This window comes from Oppia nitens, unplaced genomic scaffold, assembly GCF_028296485.1.
Source record: "Oppia nitens isolate AA-2021 unplaced genomic scaffold, nextdenovo-longstitch-racon4-pilon3 scaffold10_pilon_pilon_pilon, whole genome shotgun sequence".
In the NCBI taxonomy this organism is placed as follows: domain Eukaryota; kingdom Metazoa; phylum Arthropoda; class Arachnida; order Sarcoptiformes; family Oppiidae; genus Oppia; species Oppia nitens.
Genome location: NW_026533189.1, coordinates 344,453 through 356,656, shown reverse-complemented (window position 1 = coordinate 356,656; position 12,204 = coordinate 344,453). Strand labels below are relative to the sequence as shown.

Below are 12,204 nucleotides of genomic sequence, written 5' to 3'. Positions count from 1 at the left end.
GTAAAAGCAAGTTAACAAATATCGAGAAAACAAAATTGACATGGGGATCACATAGATAAAAATTTCTTTTAGAAACTTTATAGCAATTTCCCTATCATTTTATAAATTTCTCTTTTTTGCCAACACTAGATAAAAGAGAATTTAAAAAAATAAAATTATTGTATTTTTAATATTTATATATTGTTTTAAATTAAGTTATCTATAAATTCCTTTTTATTTAACTAAAAATTTCATTTTATATTTAATTATAAACAGAAAAACTATTTTAAACTTAAAAATAATTATTTGCTTTTTTGTATTTTAAGACAAATTGTTATTATTTAATGATATGTTATTAACAAATATTGATCAACAATTAATATACCAAAAATAAATAATTTACTGTAAATTAAAATCTAAAAAATAACTATTATTTTATGTTCAGTATATTATAACTTATAATTAATTTTCTATATTTTTCCAAAAAGTCATTACAATTCTATAGATGTAACGATTTTTAGTCATTTGTGAACTACAATACTGTATATTTAGGTTTATTAGGTATTGATAATTAATATTTTTAAAGTAATTTTCCCAATAGTTTTAAATATGTTTTTGGCTAATGTTATAGCATTTTTACAAAATATTTAAGAATATAATTATTATTATATGAAATGCCTATAAAACAGGCAAACCTCCTGAACCTTTCAGTGGGTTTGAAGTTCAAACATTGAACTGACTGTCGGGGAACTCAAATGTGTGGCCGACCCGTAACCCAACCATTTTGAGGACATATTTTATTAAATATTTTAGAAATATTGATCACATATTTTGATGTCTCTAATAATTACAGTTTGTTTTATTATAATCTATAATTTTTATTATATAGTCTAAAACTTATTTTATGAATTTGATACTAATGATACATTATTAATAAAATATAAAAAACATGTAATCAAAATCATTGTTATTTTGAGGTTATTATTAATGCAATTTTTTTAGTAATGTATTGCATAAAGTAATATATTTTTGACACTTCAATTGTCTCAAACTGTTACTACAACTAAAATAAAAAATATTACAAATATTATCAATAAAATCATAATTTATATATTAATTGTTATAAATTAAGTAAATAATTAAGTAAATTGTGTTAAATATAATATTATAAAAAATAAAAAACATTATTTTTATTTATATAATTAATATTTCAATAGTCGTCTTAAATGGACTTMTTTTTTGAATTACGTCTATAAAGTTATAATAAATAGTAAGTTATAAGTCATTTCAAATTTTCTTATTATATATAGTAATAATCACAAACTTTTTTAAGTATAACATTATTTCTTGGAATTATTTCGTCTATTTTTTGTTATATTAAAAAAATATTCACAGAAAAGTGTTATTTATTATGAAATTCCTAATAAAAGTGATTTAAACATTAATTTCTAAGAATCTTTATATCAAAAGTATTATATTAAAACTATATGAAATTCATATTATGAATAGTTTTAATAACACTTTTAAATTTATAAAAACTAACATTAATAGTGTATTAGAATTAATTTTATAATACTATTTATTTTAAATAATATTATATTAAGTAACTTACAATTTTAAAGATTATCTAGTGTTTAATATAATCTAATTATTATATAAATCAATAAATTACTATATTATTGCAATAAATTATATTGTATAATGTAATATTGATAGATATACTGTACATATTTAGTATCTCATATTATGAAACACATAGTTAAACAACATTTATTAAGTATCATTTTAATCAATATAAATGCAGATTATATTAAATTACTTTATAAATTAACTCACTTTTTATTAAAATAGAAAATTAAGTATAATATTTAAACAAATTAAAAAATTAAAAATAAAGCAATTTATATTAAAATAGTACATAAAATAACATTTAATAATAAATTTATACATAAATCTTTCAATTAAATAAATGAAAAACTAAATGAAATGATATAAACAAAATTAGATATATTGTGGTATTTGTATATTTAATCGATTTGATGACACGAATACCAAATAAAATCAATTGAATTAAATAAAAGAAAAGGAATCTAATTGTTAATAACTATTTGGGGGTAAATCTGATTCAAATAACAGTTAATAACAAATAAAAGATAGAAATACAGTATAGAAACAAACAGACAGACAGACAGACAGACAGACAGACAGACCGACAGACAGATAGACAGAGAAGAGGGAGAGAGAGAGGGAGAGGGAGAGAGAGAGGGAGAGAGAGAGAGAGAGAGAGAGAGAGAGAGAGAGAGAGAGAGAGAGAGAGAGAGAGAGAGAGAGAGAGAGAGAGAGAGAGAGGGAGAGAGAGAGAGAGAGAGAGCTGACATTGGAAACAGAAATGATAGAAAAATAGACAAAAAGTTAAGGCAAATATATAGACAACGTTGGAAACTGAAAGACACTAAGAATTTATGGCATTCAATGTATTATACGGTTTGGGAGTAAAAGAATTGGGATAAGCAGTGGAGAGACCTAACGGTGCACTGAATATGTGATGTATTGTCACAAATGATTTATAGCCTTTAGGGTCACAAACTAACTGCAAGTCTAATCGAAACAACCTTTATTTCAATAGCAATCTAATAATAACTGTTTTTATTGTTTTTGATGACAATTTGTATCAACAAATCTAATTGTCTCTCATATCAATTGAAAGTAAACATTTGCTTTAATAGATCACACAATAAAATAATTTTTATCATATATTAAGAATTAGTTATACTATTATATACAGTGTATATAAAAAAAAACTTGAAGTGTAAGTAAGATAAGCACATTAAATGTCTATCAAATCAAGTGATGAATTGGTTATCAATAAAACCAGTGGCTATTGATAAAAAAATAATATAAGATGAATTTGACAATAAAAAGCCAATATCTATTAAAATTGTGGTCAATTTAATACAAGTAAGTCTATAAAAAAAATATAATCAATTTTCAACAAAAATATACACAACATGACTACGTCTACATACTTACCCGAAACTCATTACTCACTCCTCCGTTATTGAAAAAAGACGGTTATATTATACTGATTTTTAATAGTCTTGACTTTTTGTATAATATTTGTGATTAAATATAACATTTATATGTTGAGCTCATTTTTGATAAGCTGTACTATGATAAGTATGTATATTAAAATATTTTTACGAAATTTATCTGAATTTACAATTCAATAATATATAATTCTATTGCATTTTTCATCAATTGTTTAAATAATTATTTTTGAAAACAATGATATCCGATGTGTTAGTATATGTGAGAAATCACCTGAAATTTTGCTCACCTATTCATTACATGAGGTTATGACCATTTGACGAATCAAATGATCAAACGGGAGACAAGATTTCAGATGGAGTCCCACAACCAAGTGGTCAGTTAATGGTTGTCCAAAGGTTTATATCGATAGACACAGAATAATCACATTATAAATGATAGGCTCCCAGAAGTGATGATAAGATATTAAGTACTTATAATTAGGATATTATTAACAGACAATCACTTTTGACGCTTCACTTGTTTATGTAATTATTTTGCAATCATTTCTTATGTGATTAATGACAAAATAATTTGTGACACATTTCTCACTCACTTTTTGTTATATATAAAGATTTATATAAATTTCTAGTATAATTAGTATATGTTATAAATGGCATATAAGATATCAGTAATCACTATGAAAAGTAATTTTTTATATACAATAATTAAAGCTTTATATAAAAAAGCATAATATAGTATATATGTGTTTGATTTGTGTTGTTATTGAATAGATATTCATTCAAATGTTTTCTGAATTAAGCCATTCTTCAAGACTATGAATTGCAATTTATTATGAGTTAGTCTATCAATCACTGTCCAAATGATAAAATTATGACATCTCTCTCTCTCTCTCTCTCTCTTCATAAATAAACTAACATATGAACAAAATGTCTAACATAATAACATAATAAAAGATACAAATACAGTATTATATAATAAAATAGAATCGGATGCAATGCTAGCCTTTAAATAAATTTGGATCAAAATTAATTGACTGACAAACTAAATAAATATATCACTTATTATGAATCTAATTATCAATTATTAATGCGGTAACACTCAGACACACACATACATACAATATATAATGTATAAAATATATCTTACAAAATATAACTATCAATAAATTATTTGATTAATAAATATAATAATAATGTGGAATAGTTGATTTTAATGATATCAATTTAGTAGAAATATTTATATAAAAAATAATGTCAAATTGGCGAATATAATGACGATAATAATGGTAATGATGGTATCATAATACTAATAATAATGATGATAGTGATTGTCAGTGATGTACTTGATGCTTTGCTCACCAAATCGCAATGACATGGCTGAGACAAAAGACCAAGCACATCCCTGTCCAATCATTGAGCACATCCCTGTCCAATCATTGAGCACATCCCTATCCAATTATTCACTTGAATGTCCATTCATTAATTCAAAAACATTCATATCTTTTAATATATTTATAACAAAATTTTAAATCATTGTATCAGATAATATCGTATATATATATATATATAAGCTTTTATACTTTTTGAGATAAATTTGATCTATAAATTTATATACCTCTCAAATAATGTAACATTTAAAGTGAAATAACATTTTATCCGATAAAATATCAAAAAAGAAAGAAATATAATATAAGAGATGTTTTGCAATGGAGTGGGAATTGGAGTTTGAGATGGATTACAATTACTTCTTTCATCAATAAGAACTCAATAGAGGATAATGTGATAATAGGGATGAAAATTTGGGTGAAAATAGTTTAGCATTAGTGGTGGTAATGTTGTTTCGTTTGAGTTGAAGTATTAAAAGACATAGAAAACACAGATACATACATACTCTGAGTCCACACAAATATATATTAAACGAACAGTGCTATCGCAAAGAGTCGGCTGACTATAATCAATGAGCAGATGCTTTGTTGAGGAGCATACAGACAGCACTGGTAAGCCCTAATCAATACTAACTGCAATAGTGGTATGTCATATGCGACAATCAGTGATTGCATTTCTGGCCGAAATTGACGACACATATATGCTGTATATATCAATGTGTTTTCCACCAAAAACTCATATATTTTTATATTATATATACTGTATATTCTGCTATGAGATGCTGTTTGCAATATAGTATGTCATACAATGAGAGCACTGGTATGACATTCACTTTCGGTGGTGTGCACCTGTCAAATGCATTAGATAAGTACAGGGTTGAAATTGTATAATCTAAATATACAAACATAGTCATAGTTGCCAAACTGTGATATACCAGTGTCATCATCAATGGTCGATCACTGAGTTTGTTTATAATTGCAATCACTATCACAATTACTATCTMTATCTATGTATATGGCGTCACTTGATCTTGATTTGAGATAAAATCTTTTGCATATAAATGCATACAATAAATATACCGACAGATTAACCAATGAATTGACTTAAACACAGCAGTCATCTCACAAACATTGCCTAAACTAAAGCTAACGATTAGTCGTACACTTTATGATAACTTTTGCCAATACTATACTCTAAATACTTATTCAATTGTATACAATAGAGTTGACGTCCAAGAGTTAGGCCATTCATGAATTGTAGTGCCAGTAATGCCAGACACAGGCAAACCATAACTACTTCACGTTCAGCTTTATATCAATGATATCATATATAAAGAGCTGAATGTAAATACATATATAGTAGATATACTGTATATAGTAGTATATATTGTATATATTGTATATATAGAATATATCTAAATATCTTTATTATTACTATAATTTAAATAAGAGCCTTAAGAAGTCACTTGACTAATATTAGACTATACTTAGCATAAAATGTTTGGTTGGCTTTAATTTTGTCCAACATTTTAATGATGTATACATTGTGTATTGTATTATACAGTATTGTATGCATTATATATACAATAAATTGCATTACATTAAAAGGGATATAAAAACTTTTTGGATATGCTGTGAATATTTAATATAAAAGAATAATTGGTTAGTAAGCTATTGTCTGGTGTTGTTAAATGCTTTATTTAAGTCTTCATATGAATTAACTTAACAACAATTACATCACAACATCACTACCGAAGACATAACTGTGCTCTAAGTTTTCGGTATATCTTAACATTTTAGTCGAGATTAATGTCGAGGGCTTTATTTAAGCAATTGAAAGGAAACCTCAATTATAATCGAAGAATTATCGGCTCTCACACAACATGCCTGTCAACGGGTTGGGTATTGCTGTGCTTCACTTGAGCTAACAGTGCCATACATTTAAAAGTTAAGCCAATTATTATTAGTGGTGACTGAAAGTAAGTGATATTTGCTGCCAAAATGCATGACAAATGTTATGTTCAATGGTTAAGTCAAAGAGCCGTAAAATCCTTGATTTATTACAAAACTCAAACTGTCTCAACAAAAAACTTAACTAAAACTCAACACAACAACAAACTAGTGATGACTACAACTTTCATACCAAACACATATCACAACAGTTTTTGCCATCAAAGACAATGAAATCAAGAAGAAATAAAATAAAATAAAAACATTACTCACAAACATAACACGTATATCAAACTTTATACAATATATCGTATATATACAGTATTATAAATATATATATATTGTATAACTATTGTATAAAATATAAATCTAAGAAATCACTTGAGCAAAGTTATTGAAAAACAAATGAGAGACAATGTAATAAGTTTATAGTACTGTATATAAGTTATATACAATATATCTATAAGTGATTTTTATATAAGTTATATATATATATATGAAGGTTTAGATTTTGATTTTTATTGAAGATGGAAATCAAATGTATGAGTACTGATAGTAATGTTGATAACAGTGTTAGTGTATGTCCAGTGAATTGAATTGTGAATTGTGTGGCAACTGATTGTAAAATAAAAATCATTTGCTGCAAAATCTCAAGATCTGACAGAAAAAGGCAAAAAAAAATGAGCCAAATAGTGACCAAATTTTCTTTAAGTGTTTATAAGTCTTATCTCTTTTAGTGGTAATAATGTGTCAGATATAACAATAAAATCATAATAATATCGGGTCTTTATTTCAGCTCTAATTCACGACACAAATGGCGAGCATTTTCTTGTGATGATATCTGAAAAAATAATTTGATACAAATGTTATTAAATAATATCATATATAGACTAAATTATAATTATATCATAAAACTTATTAAATTGCTTTACACTATTGGTGGCAAACATTTAGATTCAATGACTTGCAAACAGAAAATTTATATATACAACGCCTATCGTATCCAATATTTTTTAATAAAAAACAAAAAATAAATTTATTGCAAAACATATTTTGTTCATTTATAATAATTTATGGAATTTTAATATTGAGTTTTATATATTATTGAATTTTTTAAATTTTGATAAAAATAAATTCTATATAAATTCAAATAAAAATATACTGTGTATATAATATATACTATATATACTACACACTAACTGTAAAACTATAATAAACATACAGTAATGAAACTGTGTTTTAATTTAACTATTAATAAATGAATAAGCATTCAATTTTATATAAACTTATAAAAAATTAATTTGGGTTAACATAATTTAACATAATTCTGAAAATTACTAAATCATTAAATTATTATTATTAGAATAACGTAATATCATATAAATTATATCAAATATATCAATCAAATAATTTCTATAATATTTTATAAATATATAAATATAATATTAGTTTTCTGTAATTGCATTACGATAAAAACAGATAGTATTTATATAAAAATATTTTTTAATTATTAAATATTTGCATTTTTATCTTAATAAACTATAAAACACATTTTTTTATTTAGATACTCAAATCCATTGAGAATAATATTAATAAAACAAAATTGTATAAATTTTTATATCCATTTTTCTAACACTTACTAAACTTTATGCTTTATATTATATAAATCATATTATACTACACAAAAAATAGACAAAGAAAAAGAAAATTAAAGTTAAAATATTGTTAAAAAATAATGAATAATTAATCAGTTTATTTAGAGATAACATTTTTCACTTAAGCTTATTTGCAATAATTCTGTTTATAGCCTCAAGTAATAAATTGCTTTTTATTAAAGAATATATAAATAATATATTTAATATAAATATAACGGTATTTAAGTATGTTTTAGTCAAAAATCGTTTCTTATTAATTTCTCATTAAATACTAATAGTTAATTCAAAAAACAAATATATTTACAATATAAATTAAATAAATATTTATTTACTATTATTTAATATAATGTTTGCTTTTTATGTTTAAATGCATTTAAATAAAAGTCCAAAATTTATGATATAATTTTATATAATTTACAAAAAAACTTGCAAAAAATGTATTTATATTTTACCTAAATCTGTATTTCATATGAATACTTAATATTTCACATAAAATTTTTTATAACATTATTTCATATATTATATTTGCAAATTAAATAATCAAAACCAATACAAATATTTTAGCTTTATAATTAGCTTCATATATTATATGCTAAATATTATCAAAATGCAAGTTTACACTTAGACAATAATACTTATTTTTATAAAAATATAATATTAATTRATGAAAAACCAATAGTAGAAATTAACAATTTATTTGTGGTGAAATAATATCTTAAAATTAGAAAATAGTATTTACTTTTAGTCTAATTAATTGTTAAAATGGTATAATATTTCAACAAATGATAAAGTAATCAATGACACTGTGTTATTGATAGCTGCCTATAATGACAGTATAAGTACAGTATACACTAAAAACCTGCTAAAATTATAAACGACAAAAAAAWTTTTAATAAAAATTGTATTAAAATATATCAAAATTTAAAAGCATGTAATAAATTATATTTAGGATTCAAAAATATAATAAAAAAATAAATAATAAAATATTAAATTACTACTCATTCTTCTATATAATACATATTATAATATTTATATTATTATAATTTTATCATTAAGCTAAAACATTACTTACAATATTGTTTTGATCGTAAATATTAAAAAATAAAATATTTATTTAATAATTATATGTCTATAGAGAGAAAATTCATAATTTTATTCTTTAATGTATATCTATTCTTAAATGTGTTTGCATTTAACTTTTGTAATATAAATATAATATCATATATAGTATGCAATTTATGCAAATTAAAATTGGATTATATATAAACATAAATTATTGAATAAATTGTTTTGATAGCAAATTTTATTTATTATTATATAACACAAACAATGATACGAACTAAATTAAAACACGTAAACTATAGTTTGTGTACCAAATAAAAATAATAGCAAAAATTTATTATATAACATAAATGCTTTTATATGTGATTATTATATTATTTATTGTTATTTTCATAAAATCGTTTTAATACAGTTTAATATCTATTAGAAATAAAAGTAAAACAGTAATATAAGTTATGGCATATAATAAAGAGAAATTATATATTGAGTTTTGACCAAAAATAATATAAAAATAGATATTAACAGCAATTGTTAAATTTGTTTGAAATCCAAAGTAATATTTATATATAGTATTAGTTATTGCTTTGTTTGTGTTATATAAAGAATAAAACAATAATAGCATAGAAAAGCATTAAAAGACAAAATAATGTTTTAAATACAATAATATTATTTAACTGAAGGCTGAGGTAGTTTAGGCTGTGCTTTGAATACAATCTCTAAACAGTGTTTAGGTCTTCAATACTCTTATGTATTATATTGTATATACTGTACAATATATAGTCTACTCTTTCATGTCTATCTTTTTTTCGCTGACTCTGAGAGAACAGCCATCTTGTTATCAATAGTCAGGCTATAGTAGTCTTCATAGTATAAGTACTGTTTACGCAATGGTCTATTGCAACATATTATAGATGTAGTCCTAATACTTAAAAGAAAGGGTATGTACTGTAGTGTTGTATCATATTATACTGTATAGTATTGTATACACTATTTATGCATCAATATATCATTCATGTATCAACAATATACAGTATACAGTACTTAAGATATTAATGTATATATCAATATACCATAATACCAATAATTTATTTAATATAATTTATATAGTGTATAAATATTACTGTATTTATATAATATAATTAATAACCTGAAAAATTCGGGAATATAAAGAAAATCGGGAAAACTTGAGAATCGGGAAAATAGAGAGAATTTCCGGCATTGTTGTACAGAATCTGATTGGTATCCATAGAAACAATAGTGTATAACAAACAATGATAAAAGAGTGGTCAGTTGTATCACATTGCAGGTCATACCAGTGCACTGTTAGCACACAATATGCACTGTTAGCTCAATTGATGTACTACTGTTCCTTATAAGCAAGCATTAATGGCTATTGTCATCACAATTATTTGCCACAACTTGTGTGCTAAACAGTGAACAAACCATTTATAAGATAATTAAGCAAACGTTAGGACACTGAGTGATGACAGCTATAGCTGTATTGACTCTGCGATGACTGAAACCCATTAGATATTAGTGAATATAACGGTAAGCCATGGGATAACAGTATTAATGCTATCGGGATATGCCTTGAAGACAACTGTCACCGACAAACAATCATAGCACAGTTGGTTTGCAGACAACATACACACAATGCATACATACATACATATCTACTGTATATAAAGCCAGTGCTTCATAGCTGACACAATACTAATATAACACTTCATCACAAATAATATCAATACAACTTAGTTGACAGACATACTAATACCAGATCTACTGTTCCCTAATATATAGTATTTACAAATCCATAGTTTGGCTTCACTTGAGAGCACATTTCTAATGCAGTGAAGAAACATTACATGTGAGACAATAGCAGACTCTAGTGATGACCAGACAATGTCATCCAAGAAAATGAAGGCCTTATAAAACAGTGTCACATATAAGTGAAATGTGTTTTTTGTTACTAAACATCAACTCATTTCTTCATTTATTTCTCTTCAATAAAGTCCAGCCATTAAAATAACATAAGGAATACACATATCATGTGGTTTACAAAAGTCAAAACTAAAACTAAATCAATATATATGTATTGTATAGAGTATTATATTGTATAGTATAGTGATATATTAAAATATTGATAAATATAATATATATTGTATTTTTTGTCGCCTTAAAGGCAATACAGCAATAAAGGTCGAGATCTCAACATATATTAATCCATCATAAGTTGTGTCAAAGTGTATACCAACCCAACTGACCAAATCAGTTGCAAACTTTCAAAACCTTTCCGATAGTCGTGGTATCCAATATTTACGGCACTATTAGAGTAGTGTTCAGTCGCTTTACATTACATTAAAACGGAAAACATTTGATGCAATAAAACTATATTTTCACTTTCATTTATTATCACTATTTTTATACCCGTTATGCTGTTATTCAACATTCAATTCTCTATTACTTATGTCTTAAAATTATTGCACACAACAGTATATATATCATGTTTAATGTACACGGATTAACATCTTATAGACTGAAAATAATACTGTAATATAAAATATTTTAAAGGCTTTTTTGTTTTCTGTTTCAAATAAAACATAAATCCAACAAAAATCGAAAAAATGAGTAAAATTCAGTAAAGAAAAGCAGAAAAAAGTGTGAGTGAGTGAGTGAGTGAGTTAGTGAGTGAGTTAGTGAGTAAGTAAGTAAGAGAGAGAGAGAGAGAGAGAGAGAGAGAGAGAGAGAGAGAGAGAGAGAGAGAGCAAATGAGAGTGTGAGAGATAGAGAGAAAGAGGGCCAACAAAAATAATATGTCGAGCATTGATGAGAACTCAGTTAGGGTTGGGTTGGGTTTGAAAATTAATCTAAAAGTGAAAGAGAGAGGAATTGCATGTAAGGCATGTATAGCTTATTTTGGCATTACTTGCCTATCAGTGTATATAAATCAATAAACAAGAGCTCAACAGAATCTAAATTTTAGTCGACTATAAATTATTTGTACCAACAGTTTATACTAACACCGTTCCTCTATATGCCTGAGCAGCTAAAAGGAGTTACTTAAATGCTTACCAATTGTGTTATCCATTTGTAAACTTTATTTTCATGTATTTCCAAATATTG

At 24.5% G+C, this 12,204-nt stretch overlaps 1 long non-coding RNA gene across 2 annotated transcripts in view; it reads right to left on the bottom strand.

The window, feature by feature from the left end:
- Positions 1-7,141: 7,141 nt before the first annotated feature.
- Positions 7,142-12,204, bottom strand: part of LOC128965641 (uncharacterized) — a 54,909-nt gene continuing 49,846 nt past the window's right edge. For both annotated transcript variants that reach the window (XR_008484688.1, XR_008484689.1), the window contains one exon: positions 7,142-7,205. This is a non-coding gene — a long non-coding RNA (uncharacterized LOC128965641). The remainder of the gene's footprint in view (positions 7,206-12,204) is intronic.